Source organism: Xyrauchen texanus, chromosome 28 (genome assembly GCF_025860055.1).
Source record: "Xyrauchen texanus isolate HMW12.3.18 chromosome 28, RBS_HiC_50CHRs, whole genome shotgun sequence".
In the NCBI taxonomy this organism is placed as follows: domain Eukaryota; kingdom Metazoa; phylum Chordata; class Actinopteri; order Cypriniformes; family Catostomidae; genus Xyrauchen; species Xyrauchen texanus.
Window position 1 is genome coordinate 18,474,647 of NC_068303.1, and position 13,713 is coordinate 18,488,359.

Sequence of the window (13,713 nt, forward strand, 5' to 3'; positions counted from 1 at the left end):
ATCCATTTATTTGGTGTGTTGCCAAACAGGCACAGCTGAGAGTTTTTCAATCATGGTCTGAAAATCATTTGATCCAAATTTGGTGAGAATTGGACACAATTTGTAGGAGTGCAAGTGAAGAATCTGTTACCGATAGTATACAGAATAGGGAAATGGCATATGGTATAACTCCAGGCATCTTGTACACTGCAAGCCCAAGGCAATCTACAGGAAAAAAAATCTTTAAGTTTGGGCCTATTCATTACAAGGTTACAAGCATGTAACAATCTAGTGGGTGGAAATTGATATCAATGACTTGCAGAACTATGTATGAGGTGAGAAAAATAATTATATTTGCAATCAAAAGGGTTCAGAAGGGGGTTACTCATATCTAATGGCAAGCCTAATGGCATAAACACTGTGCAATTGGATGCACCTAGTGTATCAGTAAATTATTGTGTGGTATCTGATAAGAGCAGGCTAATCTAACTATGCATAAATACATAAATACATAAAATACAAAATAAATCCATCATCACTGAGATTCAGGTGATTTAATGTGGACTTAAGATTTGAAATTGATCACATCATACATTTTTCCAAAGTGTAAGTGCTACTGTACCTTGACCAATGGTTTGCAATCTGGACCAAACAATGTATTTCAGTACAATACAATCCCTTATTCATCCCAGAGGGGCAATTTAGTTTTGGGCACACAGAATGAATCCGTGACAAGTCTGGGGGTACAGACGAAGACACAAAGGGAAGGATAAAATCTTATATAATCAGGCCAAAAATACACTAAGAAAATTAAAGAGGCTAAAAGAAGCTACTCTAAGAAGCTGAAAAACAAGTTTTCAGCTAACGAACCTGCATCAGTGTGGAGAGTCCTGAAAGACATTACTAACTTGAAGACACCATCCTCCAACACTGTAGGAAATCAACAGATGGCTGACGACCTGTATGTGTTTTATTGTAGATTTGAAAAGCCCAGTCTCACACCCACTCTGACCTTCACCAACAATTCCTACACAAACCAGGGACATATGAAAGAATCCTTTTTGTTGACTTCAGTTTGGCTTCTCAGAGTAGCTTCTTTTAGCCACTTTAATTTCCTTAGTGTATTTTTGGCCTGATTATATACGATTTTATCCTTCCCTTTGTGTCTTCGTCTGTACCCCCAGACTTGTCACGGATTCATTCTGTGTGCCCAAAACTAAATTGCCCCTCTGGGATGAAGCATCAACACCATCATCCCTTCTCTCCTATGGAATAAATTAACCCTGCTCTCTGTTCCCACGTCTATCTGTCAGTGGATCACCAGTTTTCTGAAGGACAGGCAGCAGATAGTGAGACTTGGGAAATTCACTTCCAGTGCATGTACGATCAGCACTGGTGCCCCATGGGGATGTGTGCTTTCCCCATTACTCTTCTCCCTGTATACAAATGACTGCACTGCCTAGGACCTCTCTGTCAAGCTCCTGAAGTTTACAGACAACACTACTATCATCTGCCTCATCCAAGATGACGATGAGTCTGCATACAAAAGGGAGGTTGAACTGTTGGCTCACTGGTGCAGTCATAACCTGGAGCTCAACACAAATTCTGTGCTGACCAGCTGGCCCCCATTTTCCCACAGATCTTCAACAGATCAATGGAGCAGTGTGAAGTTCCCTGCTGCTTCAAATACTCCACTATCATCCCTGTCCCAAAGAAAGCCAAGATCATAGTTCTTAATGACTACAGACCCGTCACTCTGACATCTGTGGTCATGAAGTAATTTGAGAGACTGGTGTTGGCTCACCTGAAGGGCATCACTGGACCATTTCTGGATCCACTTCAATTTGCTTATATAGGAAACAGATCTGTGGACGATGCAGTCAACATGGGATTTCAGTCTATTACGATGGACTTCAGAGGATGAACTGATGCCAGCTCCAAATATAAGACATGGGATACATCATATGCCATTGCCTGAACCTTGGCCTTTTGGAACTGTTGCCTTCTGGCCAGCACTACGGAGCTCTGAGAACCAGAACCATCAGGCACAAGAACAGATTTTCCCTCAGGCTATCCATCACATGAACAGTTAAAACTGCCCCACTGTGCAATAATTATGTGCAATACACAGCTTAGTCAATTATATTTATTTAACATATCCTACCTCTTCTGCATTACATTCCCTTTTGTATCTGTATACACTTGCACTGATTGATATTTTATTATAAAACACTGAAACTCAAAATCAATTATTGTAATGTGACATTATTTTTTTATTGGGAAAATGTTTTATGAAAAACAAATAAGGTAAGTTGCATAAGTATTCAACCCCCACACATTAATATTTGGTCGAGCCACCTGTTGCTGCAATTACTGCTTTAAGTCTTTTGGGGTACATATGTACCAGCTTTGCACACAGTGATGAAGTGATTTTGGCCCATTCTTCTCAGCAGATTTGCTCAAGATCATTCAGGTTGGTTGGGTGATGCTTATGGAATGCAATTTTCAAATAGTGCCACAGATTCTCAATAGGATTAAGATCAGGACTTTGACTGGGCCACTGTAGGACATTTATCTTTTTGTTCTTGAGCCACTCCAATGCTGCTTTGGCCTTGTGCTTGGGATCATTGTCCTGCTGAAAGGGGAATTTCCTACAAAGCTTCAGTTTTTTAGCGGATTGAAGCAGGTTCTCTTGCAGTATTTCCCTATATTTTGCTCCATCCATTCTTCCTTCAATTCTAACAAGATGCCCAGTCACTTCTATCACAAGTCTCCTATTAGTTAGAGCACTGAGTTTTGAGGGACATCCTTTTCTTGGCAGTGCCTGGGTGGTGTGGTGCAACTTCCACTTCCTGATTATTGATGCAACTGTGCTCCAAACATGTGGATATTATTTTGAACCCTTTCCTTAAGCTATGCATTTTTATTTATCTCTATCTCTAACTTTTGTGGAATGATCTTTGGTCTTCGTTTTCCTTCAGATTCACAGCCTGACAAATGATCATTCAACAATGTGTTTTTTATCAAGAAAATGTGATTACAACTTTAATGGTTCATGGGTGAATGTCAAAGGTAAAGTAATCATGTCCTCGTTAGGGCAATTTCTTTCATCTGCGTAACCTGGCAGCTTCCACAGCACAGGGGTTTAAAACTTATGCAAGCAAGATATTTAATTGTTTTATATATATATATATATATATATATATATATATATATATATATATATATATATATATATATATATATATATTCCCAACATAAAAACCAATTTCACCTAATAATAATTGATTTTGAGTTCCAGTGTTTTAAAATAAAATATCAAAGAGAAAGAAATTTCATTGCACAATTTGTAATTCAGAAATATGAGTTAATTGGTCAGTTGTCTGAATACTTTTGCAAGGCACTGTATATATATATATATATATAGCCATAAGTATAAGTTGCCAGAGGAAAGAATAATTAGATGTTTTTGAATAGTTAGATTGTACAATACAAGTGAATTGTGAAGGTCCAAAAAGCACATAAATGCATCATATTCAGTAAAAGCAATAATCAAAACAAGAAAGTACAACCCACCTAATATACCACAATCAACGGAAACATGTAAATGCTTCACGTTCAAGACAAATCTACACTCTTGTATAAATGTAATCCATAAGACTCCAGTGGTTAAAACTAGGGCAACCAATAAAGGTTGAGTATGGCTCAAGATGGCGCCGAGTACGGCTGCTGCGTTGCGAGCTCCGTTACAACACTGCGGTTTATTGTTTGTTTTGTTTACAGTCCTTTGTTTTTTTGTCTTGGATGATGTCTGCCTTATTGTTTACGATAATTATCGTGTTGTGTAAGTATGTGTACATTTGATATGTAAATTGTGTTGTGTAAGTATGTTGTGTATTGTAATGTCTCGTCACTGTCATGACTGCTATGTTGCTCGGAACTGCACACAAGAATTTCACCTACTGTTGCACTTGTGTACATGGTAGTGTGACAATAAAGTGATTTGATTTGATTTGATTTGAAGGGGGAAACTGGACTATTTGTCCCAGGCCTTGGCTTGAAGTGGGCCCTGACTGGAGGGGAGGTCCACAAAAAGGCTGCTCCATATTGTATAGCGCATCTAAATGCATACAGCAGCAGATGCGGATAAAAACACGGAGACAGCGCACAACCACAAAATCCGTCCGGGTAGCGCACTTTCATGGGATAACTGTCTTTTTACCCAAGTAGGTTTCAGGATCAAACCCTAAACATTGGGTTATGATGCAGTAGCTTGCTACTATCAAAGGGGATTTTTTTTTATTTAATTAACTGTACATCACTGGCTAAATAGAGTCATAAAATCATTATTGGATTAGTTTGTTGGTCTTAATTGTCATACCGAAACAATTAAAACACCAATGACTGCCTTATAGTCATTAAATGCCAAATGTAAAAGTTTTTCTGCATTACAAGTCTGCCAGTGCATGGACCAGAGACAGTTTGGCCACAGCTGTGAGCCTGGGAATTTGAGATATGCAGGAAAACACTTTCTGGTGTGACCACCTCAAACTACTCTTACTTAAATCGTGCGGTATTTTTGTCCTTTAGTGCGTGTATCCATTTTACAGCTTCAAATAAGTATTCTGGAATGGAATTCTAAGGTATTTGTTGGTTTTCAGTTCCTTGGCATATGTTTCTTTTTGATGAAATTCTTTAAAATGTTTCATTGTGGGAATTAAACAGAAAACTTTTTTTGGGGAAAATATTGTGAATCCTCTATGTGGTAAACAACTATTACCAACCCAACTCTGCAGATTGTAATACGTATGTGTTTTTATTTGCATGTCTTTGAATTACAATACCTTGGAGGTTTACCAGACATATTGTCCAAGTTCAAACATAAAGAAGAATATATGTTTTTTTATGCACACAATAAAGGTCCTGAGCTAAGGAGGCACAGGTTGTGGTGCTTGATGCAATAAATGATTGCTGGCGCAATGCGTAATGTGACATTTTGTTTTTTTGTGTATCTAGTCAATTTAAATATTTTACTTTTTGCTATTCCCTATTGAGGTTTTCCATGCCCAAGGCTAACCATTTCATCCTGTTACTGGCTATAATATCAGCAGCAGGCTTGTTCACTCTTAGCTCCCGAGTTAGACAAGTGCTTAAAAAGTTTGTCTGAATGTAATGGCTGGCATAACTGCCTTCCTCGTTTCCAAGCAGAATGGACAATGTCAGAAATCTCAATAAGTGACCATGAAAACAGTGGCAGAAGGGAAAAGTGAAATGAGGCTGCCTTGTTCTGTGCAAGCTGGGTGTACTGTGGGAGATATTCTGATTGATGGGGGTTTTAAAGCAAGTTGGAGCAGCTGTTTGCTCTGAGCCTGTTTGTGGAGAAAATGAGCAAAGCTTGGATACATGCTACCACAAAAGGCGGCGGTCTATTGAATGCCATACTTTTAACCTAGGGCAGTTAAACTGGGATCTCATTACTGAATCATAACAGTTTAATTTTTATGCACTCAGCCAAAGACACATCCTCCTTTGCACTTTGGACACCTCATATTCCCCATCTTCTCATTCTCCCCAGAAATTATCCAAAGAGCTTTGACATCAACTAGCTGCTCTGCTGGCTGTCGATTGTTAACCCCTTTTCTCTTTCTCCCCCTTTCTTCTAGGAAATTAAATTGTGATCCGACAGAGCACATGAAAGGGGATTTTGAGGCACATCAATTCTGCACTCAGACACAGATATATTCCTCCTGCGCTATCCCCATCTGACTCATACTTTTTATATAAAAGCCTCCTCTTGTAGTTTTCCATTACATTATGTGCATTGTATAAACAGTTGGAAATAGTCTGGAAATGCTCTTTATTTGGAATTCTCTAAATTAAATGCAGTTTTAAAATATTTCTAAATGGATCCTTATAGTGATATTAGGGGCACTGCACTGGCCATTATTTCTTCAACATTGTATTAAATGATTGTCTCCTTTCTTCGGCTATTCCTTTATGTCACTCCACACTCCTTTCCATGGACACTTCAACAACTGAAAATGAATGAATAAATACTTAGCTGTAATATTGATCATCAACATAGGAGCATCCCTCATAAGAGTACAAATCTATACAGCTACAGATTATAGAACTGATAAAGGGAAAGTTCACACAAAAATGAAAATTCTGTCATAATTTATCTACCCTCACATGTTCTAAACCTGTATGGATTTATTATTTCAGTGTAACACAAAAGTAGATGTTAGGCAGAATTTTAGCGACTGACATTCTCTGTCACTGTCATTGAAAAAATTCAAATGTGTTTTTTTATCGTCTCGCGGAGGAGCGCCGCGTTTTTTAGATGCGATGTCACTTAAAATAAGAACGTCAACTTTTAAAAGCGCGTATCGAGAGACCTGCGTTTATATAGCGCACTTGTTCATATATTTTTTTCTTTTTTTTTTTGCGCAACAACGCGTTTCCACCTAAACCTTTAGTAATATACATTATGGTGTTATATTGTCTAGGAGTGGTAAAATTACATAAGCGCGTACTGTACAAGACACATGGCCATTGGTGTCATGTTTGAGACTTACAACTGAAAGTCTGTCCCGCCCGCCCCTATAACTAAGAGCATCGCAACTTCGTCACGACACTGAGACTGTATTTATTTTTCTCTCAGAGCGAAACACGTTGGTGTGTGACCTGAATGGAATGGGGAGTGCTTCGTTCAGCTTCATACAGTTATCATCTGAGGCGGTTCGACGAATTTACCCAGGTAAAAGACAGATACAAATAATAATAATAATAATAATAATAAAAAACAACTAAATGGTTAGTGCGGAGAAACGGACAAGAAAGTTCTCCAGCATCCTCATGAACGCGGTCCTGCACTTGTGATTCAACGGAAAGTGAAGGGAAATCTGCTCTACCACTCCAAGGAATCTGACTCGCACTGTTAAGGTGCGGTTTACAGCGATTTTAAGATTTTGTGTTACTGGCAGCAATTTCACCTGCTCTTGTTATCAGATAAAGAGTATATTAAGTAAAGTCAGAAATCTATTGCTCAAGATCGACTTCAGAAGCATTGTTTCGATGAACGTGAACACCCCTAGAAATAAAAGGTATTATTTACGGAGTTTACCGGCGCCTCACGGGCTTATGCAATGCAAGACACGGAATCAATTCTCATTTCTGTGGGAAGCCAGTCCATAGCAAATTGTCATTGAATCATATCGAATGAGGACATGATCGTTGATACCGGATACCTGCCGTGTCTCAAGGTAACACACACACACACACACACACACACACACACACACACACACACACACACACACACACACACACACACACACACGTCTGATTATGTGGTTGATATTTTCTCAGAAACGTGTGCCCAACTGAATTCAAACTGCACATTTTAAGACAAATGATCGATGTATGCTACTGTAAATTCTCCGTATCAACGTATTGATAACACCTGTATTAACACTGGCATGAGTGTGTCATAAAGTACAAAACAGTAGCTACAAGGTAGTAAATATTCTTGACTGCATTTTTGTAGTAGGCCTATATATGCACCTTGACAGTTTTACATGGAACTGTTGTTTATAGATAGAAAACATTTATTTATTTATTTTACGTTGCAGAAATGACTGTGTTACTGTACTGCGCACATTATTGGTAGGACAACAGTTCTGCAAGTTCTAAGAATGCAACAATTAAGTGACTGAATCTTCAGTGTGTATAGTCCACTTTACTGTCCAGAACAGTTCACATGGAACATCCAGATGTGCAAGCAAAGCAAGAAACAGTGTCGACAAGATCATATGTAGACTAGATTTATTTACTTAAGTTATATTTTGTAATTGTAGTGGTGCATGTCTGTTTGTGCAATTTATGATTATGGATCAATCATTGAATTTCCTTATAGTCCTATTAGTCTTTCATCTATGTCTGCTCATTTCCTTCTCTCTCTATGTTATGAAGTGTTAGATAAATGATAATGGTGTACTGTAATAGATAATCTATAATTATTCGCTGTTACAAAAGGTGAACTCTAAAAAGTGAATTTTCTCTCATATTCCTGCTCTGATTTTACCCTTCATGGTGCATGAGTGGAGACATTAAAGCCAGGTTTATGACCATTAGTAATACAACACCAACAAACAATATGTAATCTGCAAATTAAATAAATATAAATGTGTACCCCAGAGCACAGCTCTCAAACTTCTGTGTGTTAAAAAAACAATTACTCCATTCTTCTCTGATATATTGCACTCCTCTCTTCAACAAGCTGTGCATGGGGGGAATAAAGTGCATGTACATGTGTAACAAAAGTTTCCATTATACTTTTTATCCAATACATTAACACTGTTAAACTGTTTTCAGCCTCTACCCTTTTAGAATTCAGAAGGGCAGAGCCTCATAAAGCTTAATTGACAAAAACACTGGCAGGGGAATTTGATTGCACATTTGCACAAGGAGCAAGGTGCTGTAATCAATGAGGAATGAAAGCAAGTTGTGCCTCTCTCTTTTTAGAGGGTCTCACAGTCCTTGAGATGGAGAGCACTGTTATTTAAAATTGTTGAGGACGAGAATTCTGATTGACCATTTACTAATTTAAACTCTTCTTTGATTTTTTATTTTATTTATTTATTTAGTTAGTTAGATTCGCTGCAATGAACAGGCTGCATGGTAAGGCAGGATGGTTGAAGAATTTTAGATCTCTATAACACAATAATGTCTACATCCATGAAGTGACTCTTGGATACTTCTACCAAATCACTACTAGTCTGAGCCACTGTATCCATATGCAGTGCTGATATATTTACAATGCAAAAAGATGCATAAGGAATTGTTGTGCATTTATGACTCATTAGGCTACTTGATTACTTTTCTGATCACGTTGAATCATAATAGAGGTGAAAATGGAAGAGATTTGAGAAAACAGTACTTTCTATTGTACTGCACTGTACTGTGTTTCTGTTGGTCAAATATCATTTGTTGACTGACAGCAAACTGATGCAGTGTATCTATGTGGACTGACTGAATAATAGGGTTATTTAACCACAGTCTTTCAGCTTGTAAAGATAAACAGCCTTTCACACTCTTTACATACCAGCGCCTACCTACCTATACAGACCAGACTCTCATTCTCCTCTGACCTTGACAAGGGCTACTGGCACACCTAACAGGTGTTTATAAAGATGTAAATGCACAAATGCACACATCACAGGCATAATGAATGGCTAAATAGTCATGGCCATGATCACCATTTATAAATGAGGTTCTGAGTTTTAATCTCACTCAGAAGGCTTTACTATTTATTTTTTTCAACTTCCTGTGATAAGGTTTTGCACAAAACACTTTCACAGTGCTAAAGAAAGAAGATTAAAAATAAATAAATAAAAAATGAATGTACATGTGTTAAAGCATTTTGTTGATTGTAAATGTATAAAAGGGTCTTTAATTGAATTTGAAGGATGTAGTGTATTATATTGGCTTAAATTCTGTATAAGACAGTAATTTGCCCTTTAGAAAAACTTCTTTATATATTCATAAGCTGAATTGCTTTAGCTGAAATGATTAAATTAATCTTAGACAATATTACTTTTAAAATGTATGAGGCAATTTTGACAAATTACAGCTGCCTACATTCTGTACCTCTCAATTTAAACTAGACATAACTGTGCCATCATCTATAATACTGTCATGTGCAGTCATGTAAATATGCTTTAATTGAAAAAGCTAGCACCCTTTTACAGTACCCTCTAAAACCGAATCTGTGATACAATTTGATCCATTCTGTCCAAAGTGTAATGCAGTTCATTGCTATGTCATCAAAATGTTTTTATTTAATATGACAGGATAATGGTACAAACATTTGTTGGTTATATTGAACAGAGTTCATTAAATACAGTGTAAAATGTAAAAACAAACAAACAAGTGAACACCTTCTTCCCATATCTATTTCTGGAGTAAATCCATCTTTTCTGATTCACAGCAGGATTGCAATCAAAGTGTATGGTACAACCTACACTAAAATCATAGCTATCAAGTCTGTATTATCTATACAGCACAGTAAGCAGCTGACCATTCAGCTTTTAGGGGCAGTCACACTACATTTCCCACTCTATTCAAACATAATCGAACACGGGAGACCGGAAACCCAAGCTCATGTAAAGAAATTTTGTGCGATGCTGTGAACCAAAGTTAAAGCTTGGTGAACTCTGAACCATGAATTCGTATGACGAGAGGATGTGTGACCAAAAGAATATTGAAACATCACACACTGAACTCTTGGCTCAATACAAAGAATACATATTTTAAAGATGCATGTTTTATTGTTGCAGTAAATTGAGTAGACAGTATATATTTTAACAATAATATAATAATATTTGTGTTTTGTGATGTATTATTTACTTACACTAGAAGTCCTGCCGTGTGACATCATAAACTGGTCCGTTGTATGAAAAAAATCGCATGCTTAAAGCCTAGCGTGACAGCCTCTTTAAACAAACAACAACATGCTTGCATGTTTCACAGGCTAAGCCATGTCTCCGTTCTGCAAGCAAAACTTCAAGGCCATATGAAATATCAAATTTCCCAATCTCCCAGTCCTGGGGGATTTTAACTGTCTTCAAACGCATGGGTATATGGTGCAGATTACAAGCATCTAGTAGCAGAAATGGAAATTATGTCTCCTGTGCCATGCAAAATAGCTCACACTTGCACACACTCATAGTCTGGTCAAGTCTAGCATGGCCTCATTTTAATTATGAAAAACGAAAACATTAAATCATTTTATCAGATGTTCCGTAATTAATTTCCGGTAACTACATTTAAATATTAGAAAGCACAGACAAATTTAAATGATGCATAATTCATGCATTTTAAAAAGTTGTCACTTTCAGTCATGTCTTGACGAAACTTAGTTTCTTCAGTTAGGACCATCCTTGCACAACAAGGGACACATTTAGAGTCCATGCACACACTCATCATTTCCTGCCAGAGGTTTCTTTCACTACAAAAATACCTTGTTTAACTTATTGGAGGGTCGAGAAGTGATGACTAAAATGGAAGAGGGAGTCAATCGGAGTGAGGAATGGATCTGAGCAAACACTTAGTAGAAGATGCAGGTCAAAACTGTCAATGCAGCAATGCAGAGAGAGACAGTAAGACATTTAAACAAAGCAAGCTTTGAAGTATGAAAAGAAAATTATCAATTTCCAAAAAGTCAAAATAAAAAAATGTTCTACTGATTTATATGACTGTTCAATCTATTCTTTAGTTCCCTGTCTGTCGCTCACATCGACGTTGTGTCGACGAAGCGACACTAGAAGTCTCTCTTGAGAGCCTTTTGCATCTCTGATCTATAAGAAAAGGCCAATGAGAAATTGGCAGACAGAATTTGCATTTCCCGCCCCTGACATACGGGTATAAAGGGAGGGAAATGCATCTGTTGCATTCAGAAATTTTCTTCGGAGCCGACTGGTTGTGTATGCAGCGAGCTGCAAGTCACACACTGTTCCTCCCATCTCTGAGCGATTGCTGTTGGATCTACGGCACATATCAGCGGCTTTCTCCTTCTCTGCACGGCAGTGCAGCTTTGTCCCTGGGCGCTTCAACAGCGCAGTAAATTAGTTATTTTCTCTAAAAGAGCATATACACAGCTGGCGTTGAACGTATTTTCAGGACGCGTCTTTATAAAGCTGCCCTTCCGCCCCTGTGTAGTTCCTGGATGCGGTAGAGTGCTCTCTGCTCCTGACGGCCACAGGCACTGTCTCGTGTGTCTGGGCAGCGATCACACCGAGGCAGCATTTGTGGATGGCTCATGTTCTCACTGCGAGAACATGACCATGGCAACGTTGCGGTCGCGGCTTTCCTTCCTCAGAAGGAACGCCACTCCAGCCGCCCCCCGCATCGCTCCTTCTTCCCACAGGATTGAGGACGACCCTGCTGGCGATGGAGGCGATTTGGGGTTGGCAGCGGGCGCGGTTTCGCCAGGTACGTCCCCGCGAACCACCCGCCCCCCGAAATGCTCATTGACTTCCATCCGGTCTCGAGGCAACAGCGACTCGCCTCACGGCCAGCCTGCCTATCCTCTTGAGACCCCAGAGCCGGATGAGCTCGCTGCTGCATCAGATGCACCAGTCCGGTGTCTGACGCGGATGACTCGACTGGGCTGCCGCCTTCGGGCCAGCACACCCAGTCTGAGGCTGATGCCCAGATGTCCGAAATGCTTGCCCAGGCTACCGCCAGCGTGGGGCTGGACTGGAACCCTCCATCCTCACCATAGCCTTCACGGCTGGATGATTGGTTCCTCGGGTCTGCACGCCGCTCGCAGCCATGTGCCCCCAGTTCCTTTCTTCCCGGAAGTGAATGATGAGCTGACGAGTTCGTGGAGGACAACCTTGGACGCCCTGTGCTCCCCTCCATGGCCTGTAGGATGACGTCTTCACTGACCCCCAAAGCCTACAGCACCACCGGACAGGCCGCTTCCGTCCTGCAGGCACTCCTGCAAGTCCACCAGGCGAAGGCTCTTAAAGAGCTGCACTTGGATAGTCCAGATCCTGACGTGCTGCAGGAACTGTGCTCAGCAACCGACCTCACCCTCAGGGCCACGAAGGTCACAGCGCGGTCACTCGGGCAGGCGATGGGCACTCTCGTGGTTCAGGAACGTCATCTGTGGCTGAACATAGTTGAGATGTGCGAAGTGGGCAAAACACGCTTCCTCGACGCAACTCTCTCTCAGTTCGGCCTTTTCGACGACACAGTAGAGGACTTTGCCCAGTAGTTCTCAGCAGTGAAAAAACAGATGGAGGCCACGTCTCATATTATGCCCCGCCACACCTCCGGGCGTCCTCCTGCAGCACCTAAGAAACACACAGCTCTGCCTCAACCCGGGCTCAGCTCTCAGCCCCAGCATTGAGCACCCTGCAGGAGGTGCATGCCCCCGTCTCACGAACCCCTTCTAGGACCTGGAAGGCTCCCAAGCGTTCCTGAGTTGGATGACCAAGGGAATAAGATGTTTGCTCCGGAGCTGGTAAGCAGACCACTCCGTCCCCCGGTGGAGGGCCGGGAGGAGAATTTTCAGTTAAGTTTATTTACTTTGCCGCACCCCCTTCGGGCTGCGGTACCCACATTCTCAATAAAAGAGCAACTCCCTTTGTCTCTGGGTCACCTGGCCCGCAAATGCCATTCTCATGGCACTCTGCCGCCACACCTCAACAGTCCCGGCACATTGGACGCAGACCTCTCGCCTCCAGCCCCACGACTGTTGTCCCCCGACCGGCCGGTTCTGACGAGTCTAGAGGACACCTCCGCAGGACCTCCTCCTCAGTCACTAACCCACCCCCCACCGTGTGTGTGGAGCAAGGTAAGTGCTTCGAGTCTTCTCTCAGCACCTGAGCCTCGGGATGCGTTTTTGCCTCCCAACGCTGCATTACCTACTCCGCCCCGCTGCAAGATGTCTCTTACTCAAAAACGCGATAGAGCCTTTCCCTCCAACCGAGATGAAGAAGGGTTTCTACAGCCCTTACTTCATCGCACCCAAGAAAAGGCACCGGCAAACGACCGATATTGGACTTGCGAGTTTTCAACCGGGCTTTGCACAAACTCCTGTTCAAAATGCTCACGCAAAGACAAATTCTAACTTGCGCCCGGCATCTAGATTGGTTTGCAGTGGTAGACCTGAAGGATGCGTACATCCACGTCTCAATATTGCATCGACATTGACCCTTTCTA

The 13,713-nt window shown here is 40.7% G+C and overlaps 1 protein-coding gene across 3 annotated transcripts in view; it reads left to right on the forward strand.

The window, feature by feature from the left end:
* Positions 1-6,652: 6,652 nt before the first annotated feature.
* LOC127622202 (synapse differentiation-inducing gene protein 1-like) overlaps positions 6,653-13,713 on the forward strand; it is a 48,907-nt gene continuing 41,846 nt past the window's right edge. The window contains exon 1 of one of the 3 annotated variants that reach the window (XM_052096210.1): positions 6,653-6,739. The gene's annotated coding sequence lies outside the window, so the exon portion shown is untranslated. Of the gene's footprint in view, positions 6,925-7,165; positions 7,245-13,713 lie in introns of those variants that run through there. The other 2 variants (XM_052096208.1, XM_052096209.1) reach the window with 2 other exon arrangements.